Source organism: Nannospalax galili, unplaced genomic scaffold, assembly GCF_000622305.1.
Source record: "Nannospalax galili isolate Female #2095 unplaced genomic scaffold, S.galili_v1.0 scaffold216, whole genome shotgun sequence".
Classification (NCBI taxonomy): domain Eukaryota; kingdom Metazoa; phylum Chordata; class Mammalia; order Rodentia; family Spalacidae; genus Nannospalax; species Nannospalax galili.
In genome coordinates this window covers 1,845,736-1,859,863 of record NW_008339003.1, presented here as the reverse complement: position 1 = coordinate 1,859,863, position 14,128 = coordinate 1,845,736, and positions in this window count along the sequence as shown.

The window sequence follows — 14,128 nt, the reverse complement described above, 5'->3', positions numbered from 1 at the left end:
ACTAGAAAATTTCTGTTTATTCTTTTGGTCCTTAGTTAGAAATCATTTTAACATCCTCAAAATTTGGCTCCAATGTTATATAATTTAAGACCCCAATTATGAATATCCAGTATGGCATGAAAGCATAGCACAACTATATCAATATTTTATGAAACTGCACAACGTACAAGTCCATTTAGTGGTGTACATTGCTACAATAGTCTATAAAAATAAAATATCAAAAATTTCTAGTTTCAACACTTGTGACAAACATGGAAATGTTGAGCTCTAGAAATGAAGCTCAAATTTTGCAGACATGACATGACTGCTTAAGCTTAAGGTATTTTTAGAAAAGTGGTGTTTCTAAGTCAGGGAGGCACACTGAGGAGTAGCTTTGGGTCACATGGGTAAGCCTGGGTCACATAATACAGCAAATTAGACAGAGCTGTCTCATCTGAAAACTGGACATAACACAATAAATATATACCATGTTTATTGTGATAAACAAATCTGATATTATAAAACACCTGGCATAATGCTGAAAGCATAGGGCCGAAAGATAGTGATGATAGCTTTAGTTATGATGATAATGATGCACAGTGTTAACACTGTTGGAAGGGGGAGGTGGCTCCATAGATAAAGTGCTTGCCTTATAAGCATAAGGACCTGAATTTGATCTTCAGAATGCTCATAAAAAGCCAGGAATAGTGGGCTTCTAATCCCAATGCTATGGAGTCAAAGACAGGTCGATCCCTAGGACTCACGGGTCAACCAGCCTAGCCTACTTGGGGAGTTCCAGGCCAATGAGAGACCATCTCAATATAAGGTGGGCAGTGTCTGGTGAATAACACCATGGTCGACCTCTGGCCTCATGCACACCATACACACACACACACACACACACACACACACACACACACGTACATGCATACTCACAAAACAGCAGCACTATCTTCTTTTAAGATTCTTAATGGAGTGCCCAAATACTCTTGGGTGTGGATCCTTCCCTGGATTGTTGCAGACCTACAGGGGTCACACCCTTAAAGAAGATGGGCTCTTCTTCCAGCAGGATTAAATGCCAATAGCTTAATGGAACTGGCTAAAAGAGAACATGAAGTTGGGTGGGTGGGGAGGTGAGGGTGGGCCTGAGAGGAGAGAGGGGGTGTGACAAAAATACATGGCATGAAGGCCTCAAAGATTAATAAAAGTATTTACTTGTTTTTTTAGATTTATGTATTTTTAGTTGTGTGTGTATGTGCACGCGTGTGTGCACTCACATGTGCATGCAGGTGTCCTCGGAGTCCAGAAGAGGGTGTTGGATCCCCTAGAGTGGAGTGATGTGTGATTGTGAGCTGCCTGGTGTGAATGCTGGGGCCTGAATGCCGCTCTTCTGTGGGAGGGGTAATATGCTCTTAGCCACTGAGCCGTCTCTCCAGCCCCTAAAATTTTATTTTAAAAAAGATTTTTGTTGATGCTCAGATGGCTCAGAGGTTATGAGCAAGCACTGTCTTTGCAGAGTACTCCAGTTTGGCTCCTAGCACCCATGTTGGGTGGCTTCCAACTGCCTGTGACTCCAGCTCTGGGGACTCCAACACCTCTGGCCTGCTTGGGCAGCTGTGCACATGAGCACACACACACACACACACACACACACACACACACTTCTCAGATAACCAATAATTCTGACTGGAATTCATATTGAAGGGTGTTACTTATAGGTGTTACAATAAACTTTCAACAGTTTCTTAGAATTGCATTTACATTTGTGTTCCTCTTTTGTCTACAAACATGTAACTACTCAGGCACTCCTATGAAGTTATGGACACAATTAACTACAATGCCCTGATTTATTTTGGTTTTATCTTCCTGATTTTTTATTGCATTTTTGCTCATAAAATAGATGACTTCTTTTTTTCAAGGAAAATATAAAAATATTAGATGCATAGGCCAAGTTACATCATTTTATGCTAATTAACAATAAATATTCTCCATTAAATGTTACTGCTGAATCAGTAGATTTTGCATAACTCATAGATTTATTGAAAATTTCCTAATTGAGTAAACTATTTTAAGTTATCCTATAAAGTAGATAATAAAAACAATTATTGTTTCATCCCTAAAGTGTGAAAACTTATTTCCCTCCCTACATTTAAAAATTCAATATTTAAGTTTAATGAAGTACAACTTACTAGTCGCTCATCGGGAAAGGGTGTGCTAGGTGAGTGAGACTGTTTTACCATCATTAGCACTGGAAAGCTTTGTTCTCCCTTTAAAAACCCACCTTGTTTCATAAATGGTCTCTGTCTATTTAAGCATCTGTGGATCAGGAAAAGCAAATTTCTTTTCTACATTCTCATAAGCAGCACAGAAAATTTCTGTGACCAATTGTCATTATTTTCCTCCCTATCAAGAAACTCGAATTTTCTGCAGAAACTAACCAAACTTTAAGCCACTTCTGAGACTGTATACATAGAGATATTGCCAGTTCCTATGAGCCGAGGCTAAGTCTCACTGGCGTGTGCCCACTTAAAGGACATTTGAAGTCCGGGTTATCACTTGTATTTCAGCTGGAGGGCTGCAAATGGAAAATCCCCATGAACTCTTGGGTTTGACTGTTGACTAGAACAGCTCCCAGAGCTCAATAAAACAATTTATTATAAATGACATTGCTAAAAAGCCATATAAAATACATTCACAGGGCAAAGATGGGGAGGACTACCATGCCACCACTCAGCACCTCGAAGCAACCCAAAGGCTCTGAAACCCTGCTCATTTGGGGTTATGGAGCGTTTGTTTGCCCATAGGAGTGATTGGCTAAGTCAGGCCTCTATCTTTCAGAGTTTTTCATAAGTAATCTCATTAACATAAACTGTGGCTAAGCTAGACTCCTTATGAATGACAGAACATGGTCCTTTCCTTTTTATCATTCCTCTCACTGAGGAAATGACAAGGATTTATTCATATCATAATGTTTCAATTGTAACACTATGGCATCAGATGCACTCTGGTAGGTCATAGATGATAGTTCTGGCTCAAGCGGTTCTCATAGAATTGAGATGGATTCTGGTTAGTGAAGAGGGAGGGATTACAGCAACTTGATTCAACTAGCTTGTAAAAATATATGTGCCCAATTGTTTTCAGACTCCAAAGAAGATGTTATTTGCTTTATCTTTACTGTAAACTTCTCATTTTAGCTGATGGGATGGGTGTGGATGGAGCACTGTTCCAGTAGGACGTACACTATGGCTGCCCATGTAGTACAGGCACTGCCAAATGGAAGCCCAGGAATCTGTTTCGAGGGCCACAGAGAATAATTGGGGTTCTTTCTGCTGGGCTTGAATGCAGTTTCTTCAATGATTTAATGTCAGAGAATACCGACTTTTCATCAACTCCATCTTGAAAGAACTGAAGATTTAAATATAGATGTTTTTTTCTAAATAAAAAAGTAAGAAAGTTTTATTATATTTTCCTATACAATTCTATAAGAATTCCCCATAAAGCTTAATACTACAGGATGAGGAAAATATATTTGTCTTTCTAAATAACACCCTTGTGTTCCGTTTTGGAGGGTGTCTGATTGTAACTGTAGTTTTCCTTGTGGAAAATGTGGCAGAGAAAAGAATAAGGATGGAAATCATGCATTTGTTCCCATAGCAATAATCCTTTCATGTCCTCTCCTCCCCCAGTCCAAGAAGGAAAGGGGTTGTACTGAAAGCTAACTTACATTAACGAAAACAGCCTCTGTGCAAGACGTGTTCTATCACTCCTTGGATCTCGGAGAAGAACGCTTGTAGAGGATTATTTTAAGTCGTGGGTGTCACATACTCAAGAATCTATCAAACTATACTGTCTAGGGTGTGGCAAGGGCAAAGAGAGGCGGGGAGAACTGAAAATGATACAGTTGGAGAGCTCCGCGCTGCGGCTGCTTAGGATAGGGAAGAGCCCAGAGGCACCTCGGAGCGAACAGCCTGCCGGGGCTTTTTCCTGAGAGCAGGCTAAATTTGTTCAGTTTTGCCCCCAAATGGAACACAATGACAAGGCATGGCAGCGATGGGATGATTTTGAGTAGACAGAAAATGAATTTGCACATGTCATATCTCTTCAAAGACAGCACGGGCAGCTTGAATAGTTAATGAGGAATTTGCTTGTCGTCCTGGGCAACCTCTTTATAAATGCCAACTTGTGGGAATCAGTTCTGTCCTTCCACCACTTGAGATCCAGGTATTAAACTCAAATGGTCAGGCTTCGCAGCAAGCACTTTTACCCACCTTGCCACCCCGCCAGCATGGGTAACCTCTTGATAAGAGTGCTGCTGACCAGTAGAAGTCATAGTAAATTACTGTGGACGTTCTGGAGTCTGACTGTGCCAAAGTTTTGTCTGAGAGGCCGAGGCTTGGGGCAACTGTAGTTTCCGTATCTCGCTGTGGAGATTGGGGCACGTACCCTGATTGAACAATTCCAGTCACTGCACCAGGAGACAGCTTATTGTTGAATGACTGTCTTAGTTACATAATCATGGTATGGGATTGTCTTCATGGAAGCTATCCCAATATATTCACGACTTAACTGGAGATGGTTATGGTCTTGGTCAAAATTTGTGGTCAATGGTTTACTGTTTTCAAGGGTGTGATGAGGACAGCAGAGCTTACACAGCCTCTTTTCTTTGATTCCTTTCTTCCAAGGGTTTCCTGGCTTACGAGTTTTTCGCTCTGTTTGGGGGATGTATTTCCTTTTAGATAAGAAACTAAATGACTTTCTTGAGTGTCTAAAGATTAAAAAGTTAGAATTTCATAATACTTTGAATTGATCTGTTCTATAAATTCTTTCCAGGTTCATTTACACACTCACTAACTCTAATTTTAGTAAGAATGGAGAGACAAGTCAAGAAAACCATGAATATTTATCAGGGGAGAGGGAACCTTGCCTGAGCCCCTGCGTTTTGCCTGAGTCAGGAGCTTGTAAATGTATTTAAGGACTTAAGGAATTTAAGACACTGGAAGGTGAGAAAAACCACGCGACAGAGCTGCTTAAAGACGCAGAAAGTGAGGAGCCCTTTCTCTTAGGCCCCCTTGACAGTTAAATTCAGGCGGTGATCGCAGAGTCCACTTTGCACCTTATGTCCTGCGTGCAGAAAGGCTTGGGTGGGAGGGAAGAAGCTGGGCAGACGCCTTATCCAGCTCAGAGTACCGCGAGTGGCCTGAAGATGGCGCTCTTTGCCAAGTTTTGACGAGGGTCTTAGGCGGGCCTCTGGATAACGGTGCTTATGTGCAGACTTTTAAAACAACTTCTCAAGACTTCATTTTATGATATGCTTGAACTGTAAACCTAAGAACAGGGTCAAGGAGTAGAAAAAGTTACCAAACAACTGTGATTTGAGGGGACATGGGGAGGGCGTCAAATTTCTGGAAATAAAATTGTAATTATGTCTTGAAAGAATCCTGCTTTGCTTTTCTCTTAGACCGCACCAGTTTGGGCTTCCGTGCTGGAATCGTGTTGACCGGGGCTTCGCCCGTGCACTGTGCCCGACCCTGCCTGCTCCACGGTCTCTGCGTTCCTCTTTTCCTTACTTACAAATGTGGACAGCACAGTGTTTTAGAACCGTCTGTGGTCCTAAGAAAACGTTCTTCAGCAACCAAAAGCAGCCTATCTGTTGTCTAATCTTAAATGAGTGTTCCTATCCCCCATTCATCTCCATTTCACATATTTTTAAAGGAATTTGCTGTTGTCCATTTCTGTTGCAGTTACTAAATGTTTGGGGGGCTTATTTCCTTGTTTCTTACGTTTATACTATGCCTGCTTTATAAATAGAGCAGCAATTTTAGAAATGTAGTTTCGTTTTTGTCAGGTTTCAGGATAGTTAGGAACACTCACATTTTTGAAATCTTGTTTATTTAGGATTCAGCATGAACTTTGTTTCTGAGAAACATTAATCGTTGTTTCCAGTATAATCTCTTTAGTTTTTGTCAAGTCACTCTGTATTGCTTAAGAAAATTCTGTAAAATATAATCACATTTCTATTGAACAAGAGAATTTTTTAAAGTTCTTATCTTTTTGGTCACAAGTTTTGAGCTGCTGAACAGTTGTTAAAATGGTCCCCAGTGTGGGAAAGACAGACTTTGTCATCTGTATCTTAATTCGTTGTTCTGTGGTGGTTTAATTAAGATGCTTCATTAAGCTTTGGGAATAATACAGTAAGAATTAATCTTGTTAACCTTTCTGGTTATGAATAAGCTACTTGTTCATATTTTACGAAGTTTTTAAAGAGCATCACATAAATACTTGAGGATAACATTTTTACTCTGTGATGACTAATGAAAATCTAAACTGTTTTAAAACGAAAACCAAGATGCACACAAATCTCAGGAGGGAGAGTTTGGAGTAATTTCTGCCACTTTGCTATTTTTGCTTATATGTTTCTTAAATATATATGTGTACACACCTGCGATGAAATTTGGACAGAATGTGGGGATGACAAGAAAAAATAAAGAAAAATGAATGTCTGATTACATTTTATTGAAAAAAAACCCACATATAATATTAACATGCTTTTAGCAAATGAATAACAAATAGTTGAGGATTACATAATGGTATTTTAAAATAGAGAGGTTTTACAATGTGACAAAAACTTAAAGGACCATTTCAAATTATCCTAATTATTGCTCCTGTATTACTCTAACAGCAATGGTTTCCTTTGTTTTGAGCTAAATTTTTAGGGACGATATACTTACCACATTTTCTTGAGAAAGGTGCAAATGGCATTAGCATTTATGGCCTTGGTTAGAGTCCTGTTTTCAGCTACAATGTGTGAATTTGGTACTAATATTTTAAGTCAATTTGCCTTCATTTGATATAATAATATAATATAATAAATTGCCTTCATTTCTTGAGGGTGAGGGCTGGAAACATGGACTTCTCTGGAAGGGAAGCCTAGCATCCCCATCCCCATTTCTCAGCCATCCCTGACCCAGGGCCCCTCAGCACTTGTCGTTAGTCTTCCAAACTTCTGAAGACTGCATTGTGTTGCTTTTTCCTTTCAATAAGTTTCCATAAGAATATACTCCACACAGGTCCAAAGATTAACCCAGCACATGTGGCCATCCGATATATATTTGTTTGTGACAGACAAGGTCTTGCTATGTAGTCCAGGCTGGCTGGAACTCACTATATAGCCCAGGGTGTCTTCAAACTGATCCTCTGGGATAACAGATGTGTGCCACCACACCTGGCCATCCTTTTTAATGAACACATGAGGGTTCTGTAACATCTGGCTGCATGTACATGGGCTTGAAGACAGTTACCCCACTGGTGAGATGATGATTTTCGCAACTCTCATTTTTTATAAGCTCCCAATTAATGTACGTAAAATTTGGAGCTTGAATATTTTTCTTTGCCTGAAATTAATAAAAATATCAGTTGGAATGCTTTTATTTGTAAATTGGCTTTTGGTAATAGAGAGTGCATAGTTCTATTCTTTCACGGAGGTATATTTCATATTTCTTGGATTTGATCAAATAAAAATGATAAATATCTTAAAAATAAATAGTTGATATTATTGATTTGCCATTTGCTTACTTTTCCATGGGACTTAGGAGATCACTGAGTGTTGAATGGAAATTTACTGTAAAACTGTCTATCATTTTCTGCTTTCAGTGGTGTGGATCTTTGTCTCTTACTGTGATGAAATCATCTGAAATTAAAATCTGCTTGGAGCCTCTGAACTTCAGAAGTCAGAGAAATCATTCAGTCCCTCTACAGCATGATGAAGTACAAGGAAATCTTTCATTATGTCAGGGCTCCCAATCCCAACTCCAGGGTCTGCCTCCGTCCTTTGGTCTCTTCTTCACGGAATTTCCATTTTTAGATTTAGGTTTAATTCTCACCAGTTTTAACATAACCCCAAAATGCCAAAGAGAAATGTTGTATCCTTTGCTAAATTGGGTTTTCCTAGCTTAGTCATTCATTCGCATTCTTAAGAGATTATCCAAGGAACCTGCAAAGGTGTCTTTTTCCTCTTTCAAATGCTGAGGTCCCAGGGCCTGTGAGCATCTTAGGTGACTCCCTTTTGCACCTTGCTGTACCCTCCTGCAAATCTTTTTTGTCTTGGGCTCTACTCTCACCTATCTTGTGTGAGACTGATGAATGAAGGCTATTCAAAGCTCTCTCCCTAGCCCAGCAGATCAAGGAGTCTCTGGATATTTCCAGGACTGAAAATTAGCCAGAATGGAACAATAATTTGAAAGATTTCATAGAAAATTTTATTGTTAAATATATATTTACACAGATAGCTATTATGGCTTTGAATTCTGTATTATTTCCTCCCTTTGAAAACTATTACAAATAAAGTTTTATTTTCCCACTATTTTCAGTAATGAGGAGAGCACGATTGGTAGAGCAGCAGCAGCTGCGGAAATGTAAAATGTGCAGCTTAAAGCTCTGAGGAGTGGCAAGCTGTCTTCAGAGTCCCAGGGAGCTTTACTAGAGTGCACTGGGTAAGTTAGCTAACATTAAGAAAAGGTGAGACATTTTTGTATGAGTGTAGGATCAGGTTTAGAGTAGTTTGTATCATACTGAATTAACAATGAATTGTGGTTAGCCAAAGAAAAATAGCAAAAGTAAGTTAAATAAAACAGAAAAGGAACTTTGTTTCCCAGAAATCTTGTGATTCTTTTGGGGCTCTTTATTTTCAATAGGAGAGCGCTTTGGTGAGTGGAGCAAGGAGGGACGGATGAAACGACGACATTTTAATAATGATGACAATTTAAAAAATCTAGATTCTGAACCTAGAATGTTTCCTCCCAGCAGCAATTTATCCTTATTAAATTCACCAGCATTTCCTAAAAGAATGAATAGTCTTTCTACAAGCTACTGACCAAAGAAAATCTAAAATAGGAAACCAATTTTCTTAGAAGAAAAATGTGAAGAGAGAAATGAGGGGGTGTTAGAATACGTATATTGAATATATACTCTATAGTTGAATGAGAATTTATATAACACATATAAATATTTGATATTTTAGCTATCAAAAACTGAAAATGCAGGGCCGGAGAGATGGCTCAGTGGTGGAGAACACTGGCTGTTCTTGCAGAAGACCCGGGCTAAAATTCTAGAATCCATATGGAAGCTAACAACTGTCTGTAACTCCAGATCTAGGGGATCCCACACCCTCCTCTGTCTTCTGTGGGCACTGCATGGCATGGGTGCACTTACATACAGACAGACAGTATACACATACATGTAAGAAAAAGTAATATATAAAATCCTTTTTAGCTGGGCATGGTGGTGCATGCCTTTATTCCCAGCACTCAGGAGGCAGAGGCAGGTGGATCTCTGTGAGTTCAAGGCAGCCTGGTCTGCAGAGCAAGTTCCAGGACAGCTGGGGCTACAGGGAGACCCTGTCTCAAAAAAATATATATATATTTTAAATTTCCTTATTTTATTTTCATTTACACTAATTTTCCACTATGTATGCATAACATATGTTCCTCATCCTTTCATCTAGGCTGGGGAACATCTAGGTTAATTCCATGTCCTAGCTATTGTAAATAGAACACCAATAAACATAGATGTGCAAGTATCTCTGTAGTAGGACATAAAGTCCTTTGGGTACTTGTCAAGGAGTTGTAAAGCTGGGTCATATGGTGGTTCTGTTTCAGCTTTTGGACAAACCTCTACACTGATTTCAAAGCAGCTATACTAGTTTACACGTCCTCCAACAGCCTATAAAGATTATACTTTCCCCACATTTATACTGGTATTTGTTGTCATTTATTTTCGAGATCATGGCCATTCTGACGGTGGTGAGACAGAATCTTAAAGTAGTTTTAATTCACATGCCCCTGATAACGAACATTATTGGCCCTTAATAAAGTGTTTATTAGTCATTTTGTTTCTTCTTTTGACAAATCCCTGTTCAGTTTCATAGTTTTTTTTTATATATATTCTATTTATTAGTTTGTTTGGGGGGGGTTGCCTTTTTGAGACAGGGTCCCCTGTAGTCCCACCCACTATGTAGACGAGGCTGGCCTTGAACTCTCAGATTTCTGCCTGCCTCTGCCTTCCAAGTGCTGGGGCTACAGGCATGCACCACCATGCCTGGTTCTATTTACTAGTTTTATTTTATGCATATGAGGGTATTGACTGCTTGTAGGTGAGTGTATCCATCATGCAATGCTTGCAGAGGTCAGGAGAAGATGTTGGATCCATTGGAACTGGAGTTACAGAGGTTGTTAGCCATCATGTTGGTGCTGGAAATGAAACCCAGGTCCTCTGCAAGAAGAGGTAATGCTTTTAACCTCTTAGCCATCTCTCCAACCCCAGCTTATTTTTTTTTTAATTTTTAAAAATGATTTATTTAATAACAACATACTTAGAAGAGCATATCATTACAACACAATTGACATATTCAATAACGTTTTCCTGAGGTAGGATGCATCTCTTTCAAATTTGGCTGTAAATTTTTAGGTTTACAGTTGAATTATTACAGTTATACAATATTGTACTCAGTATAAACCCTATAAGACATAAATTAAATGATGTTTTAACCTTTAAAAAGATCTCCATTTCATTATTAAAATACACAGTTTCATATAGAAAAATTCTTTTTCAATGCAATTGACATTGGATGTTTGCACATGCATTTCTAATCTCTAAATATCTGATTATTACTAGTCACAGTTGGTTACTTTCTGAGCTTCTAGGCATCTGAACATGGATATAAAGTCATCAGGTAGATTTCAATGGTAATGTTTTTCACATCTACTAATTATTGTTTTTCAATCATTATTTTTTTAATTTTTTTTTCATACAGAAGAATTCATTCCAAAGCAATTGACATTGAGACGTATTCACATGCATTTCTAATCTCTATATACATGACTATCACTGGTCACAGTCGCCCACCTTCTGAGCTCCTCGGCATCTGAGCATGAATACAAACTCGTCAGATAGACAGCCTTCCTCTCCCACTTGAGGCTCCATACTCTGCCATCCCTGTCACTGTCCATTGTGTTGTCAGCACCCTCATCCATTCCCCCCTGTCTGCCGTTCTGGTCAATCTAGTCAGCCAGAGGTCCCTGTTCCAGGAGGGTCAGCTGTTCCTCATCTACGGCAATCCATTGTCAGTATTCCTTTGGATAGAATTGGGGTCTGCTGTTCATTTTTCCAGTAGTATGTTGGGTTACTGTCTGGAAGAGCCTTTATCTATCCTAGCCAACAACTCGACTGAAGGTTTCGCCTGTCTGGCTTTGTTGTTTGTTGAGTAACTTTTAGTTATGTATATGTATGCTCTTATGATATTATGTTGGCCCCTTTAATCCTTGGTTATACTTCCCTTTTGGGTGTTTAAGGACATACAATTGGACCAGATAAATTTGATCAATACAAATTTTTTAAACAGTGAATAGCATGTTGTGTTATTAATCAACATACTATCTTGAATAGCTTTTATAAAATGTCAATGTAATATGTATACATATGCATGCACACACGTATAGGCCACTATTAACTGAACTATGGTTCACCCTAAGATTTTAATTGTGTGAAGTAGATACACATTTATTAGAATCATAATCTTTTCTTGACTCAGCATACATAGATGCACATCTACATTTGCCCATTATACTGGCTTTATGTTTTCAGTAGAGAAAGACAATGGGTGAGTTTCATGTGAACAGGAGAGCAAAGCTGTTCAGGTAGAGCAGGGACCGCAAAACCGCAGTGCTGAGTTTCTTTGGGGAAGACAGGAATGCCAGGAGAGCGTTTCTGAGTCCTGTTTCTTTGTTATCTCCTAAGTTAGCACCTCTGCGAGGATATCATTGTAGAGAGGTAGAGAGGACAGATGTGGAAGAAGAAATGAGTAAGTTTGGGCATCTAGGTTCCTGGTGCGAAGGGAAGAGTGCAGGAGGCAGTCTGCAATTAGATTAGTGTTCTGTTGTTTAATAGGCAATTTATTAAAAAAAAATGCTTGTTCACAGCCTTCCAGTTCCACATTCATGAGTGTCAACTTCTTTATAAAGCACTCTCATCTCCAGACCCAGCTTGGACAGAGGACTGGAGTGCAGGAGAACCTCAACCCAGAGACCTTGGTACAATGCTTCTCCAGGATGTGCTGAGCCATACTTCAGGGACACCACTGTTTATAAACTTAGCAACTACATGTTAGCTGTTAACTTTTGTCAAATATTTAAGCATTCTGGAAATACACACATCTTTTTAACAGTAGTCACAGAATTATTGCAGTCTTCTGTTTTGAGTCAGGCTTCTGGAGCATAGCTCTGATGATACAATAGAAACTATGAAAAAATTCCCTAGATAGCCACTCATTAGGGCATGTATGCGAATACAGAGACTTCTTTTAATCGTTTCACATTTATTCATGTTTTGTGTGGAGTGTGTGCCATGAAGCATGTGTGGAGGTCAGAAGACACCTGTGGAAGTCAGTTTTGGGGATCAAACCCAGGTCATCAAGCTTTCCGGGAAGCATCCATACCCACTGAGCCATCTTTTGGCCCACAGAACTGTGATCATAAACTACCGAATTCACTTTGCATCTACAGATAGGTGATGAACTCATACTGTGAAGCTCTCTGGATTTGCATGCACTCTGCCTTTCTGGAGCAGTGGCCAGAGCACGCTGAGGGAGAGGAGCACCTTCCATTTCTTCTCAGCTACCGCTGTGCTGACATTGAGTTACTGCTGATGTGCTGCTCTTGGCTACATGGAGAACCCAACTCTTCATCCATATTTAAACCTTGCCTTTCAGAATTTCCTTCCTTAATTGATCATTCACTAATCAATCATGAACGGTTCTTTTACAGATCTCAGTACCATCATTTTACTTTCTCCTTACTAACCTCATTTTGTCAAAATTTCTGATAACATGTGTTCTGGTTACTAGATGACACAGGAGGGCTAACTAGTCCCTGAAGCTGATCCTTTGGACTTCAGTGTGAGCAAAGATTGCACTGGACTATGAAGCTGCCTCACCCTACTGCTAACTCAAGTGTTAGGATTACTTTTTAATGATTAGTCTTATCCTAGGCTTTAAATTATAAAATATAAAAGCTAAATAATTGCTTTTATCTTTATCAACCCATCAGTGTTGTTCAAGTGCCTTCAGTGTGTAAACGTTTTGTGGATAGAATGAATTCTATGTGTAAAGGTATACTCCAAAACACAATTGAATACAATGAAATAAACTGTTATGGCATTTAACTAATCAGCATGCTAATCTATTGGAATCTATTACAAGGTCCCATTTTTTTTGCATAATGTGTTGAGGTACATTTAAATCTGGTATTACGTGATTCGCTTTGGACGTTAATAGCTTGAAATTAAATGTAGTTATGATTATGCAAAAAAGTACTGATTTAATTTTTTTTTTGCAAATTTTTTTAGGGATAAGGCTAGGCTATTAGCTCTTTATTGTCATTTTAGAAGAATTCATAGGTTGGGCAACCCCGTATCTGCTGGTACACTTCGGTTTCGTTGTTGGCTAATTCCTGTCAATCACTCCACTAGTTTCAGTCTTGTATTCCGGTTAGGACAGAAATCTAGTCCCTTCACTGACAGATCCAAAGATTTGGTTTGTCTAGTCTATAAATTAAGGACAAACGATGTTTTCACACCTTCTTTACATGTTTTGGGAAATTAGGAAAGATCACAGAATATACATATGTCTTTCAGAACTGGCTTCTGATTTGATTTATAATTGATTCTTGAAGCAATATAAAGACTTCACTTTTAATTCCTTAAGCCGCAATATTCAGTTCCAATTTGTTAGGTTTTGTGACACTTTGAAGGGTTACCTCAGAGTTTCTAAGTATGGACTTAGAAGTGGTCCCAATATTGGTAATAGTTAACATTTAAAAATTTTTTATTTTATTTTATATTTCTTTAACTTTTACAAAAACTTTATTGAGAATTTCATACATGCCTATAAGGTGTTTTGATGAAATCCATGCCCACTCCCTCTTTTCCAACTCTTCCCATGTCTCCCCATCACTTTTTCTTATTCTTTTTTCTTTTTTCTTCTATTATTTATTTATTTTATGGGGCTTTTTGCTACTCTAACATTCCCCCTCTGAAGAGGTAACCCTAAAATCTTTGAAGGATTAGATACAAGCTCCCAAATACTTTTGACATTTTTGGT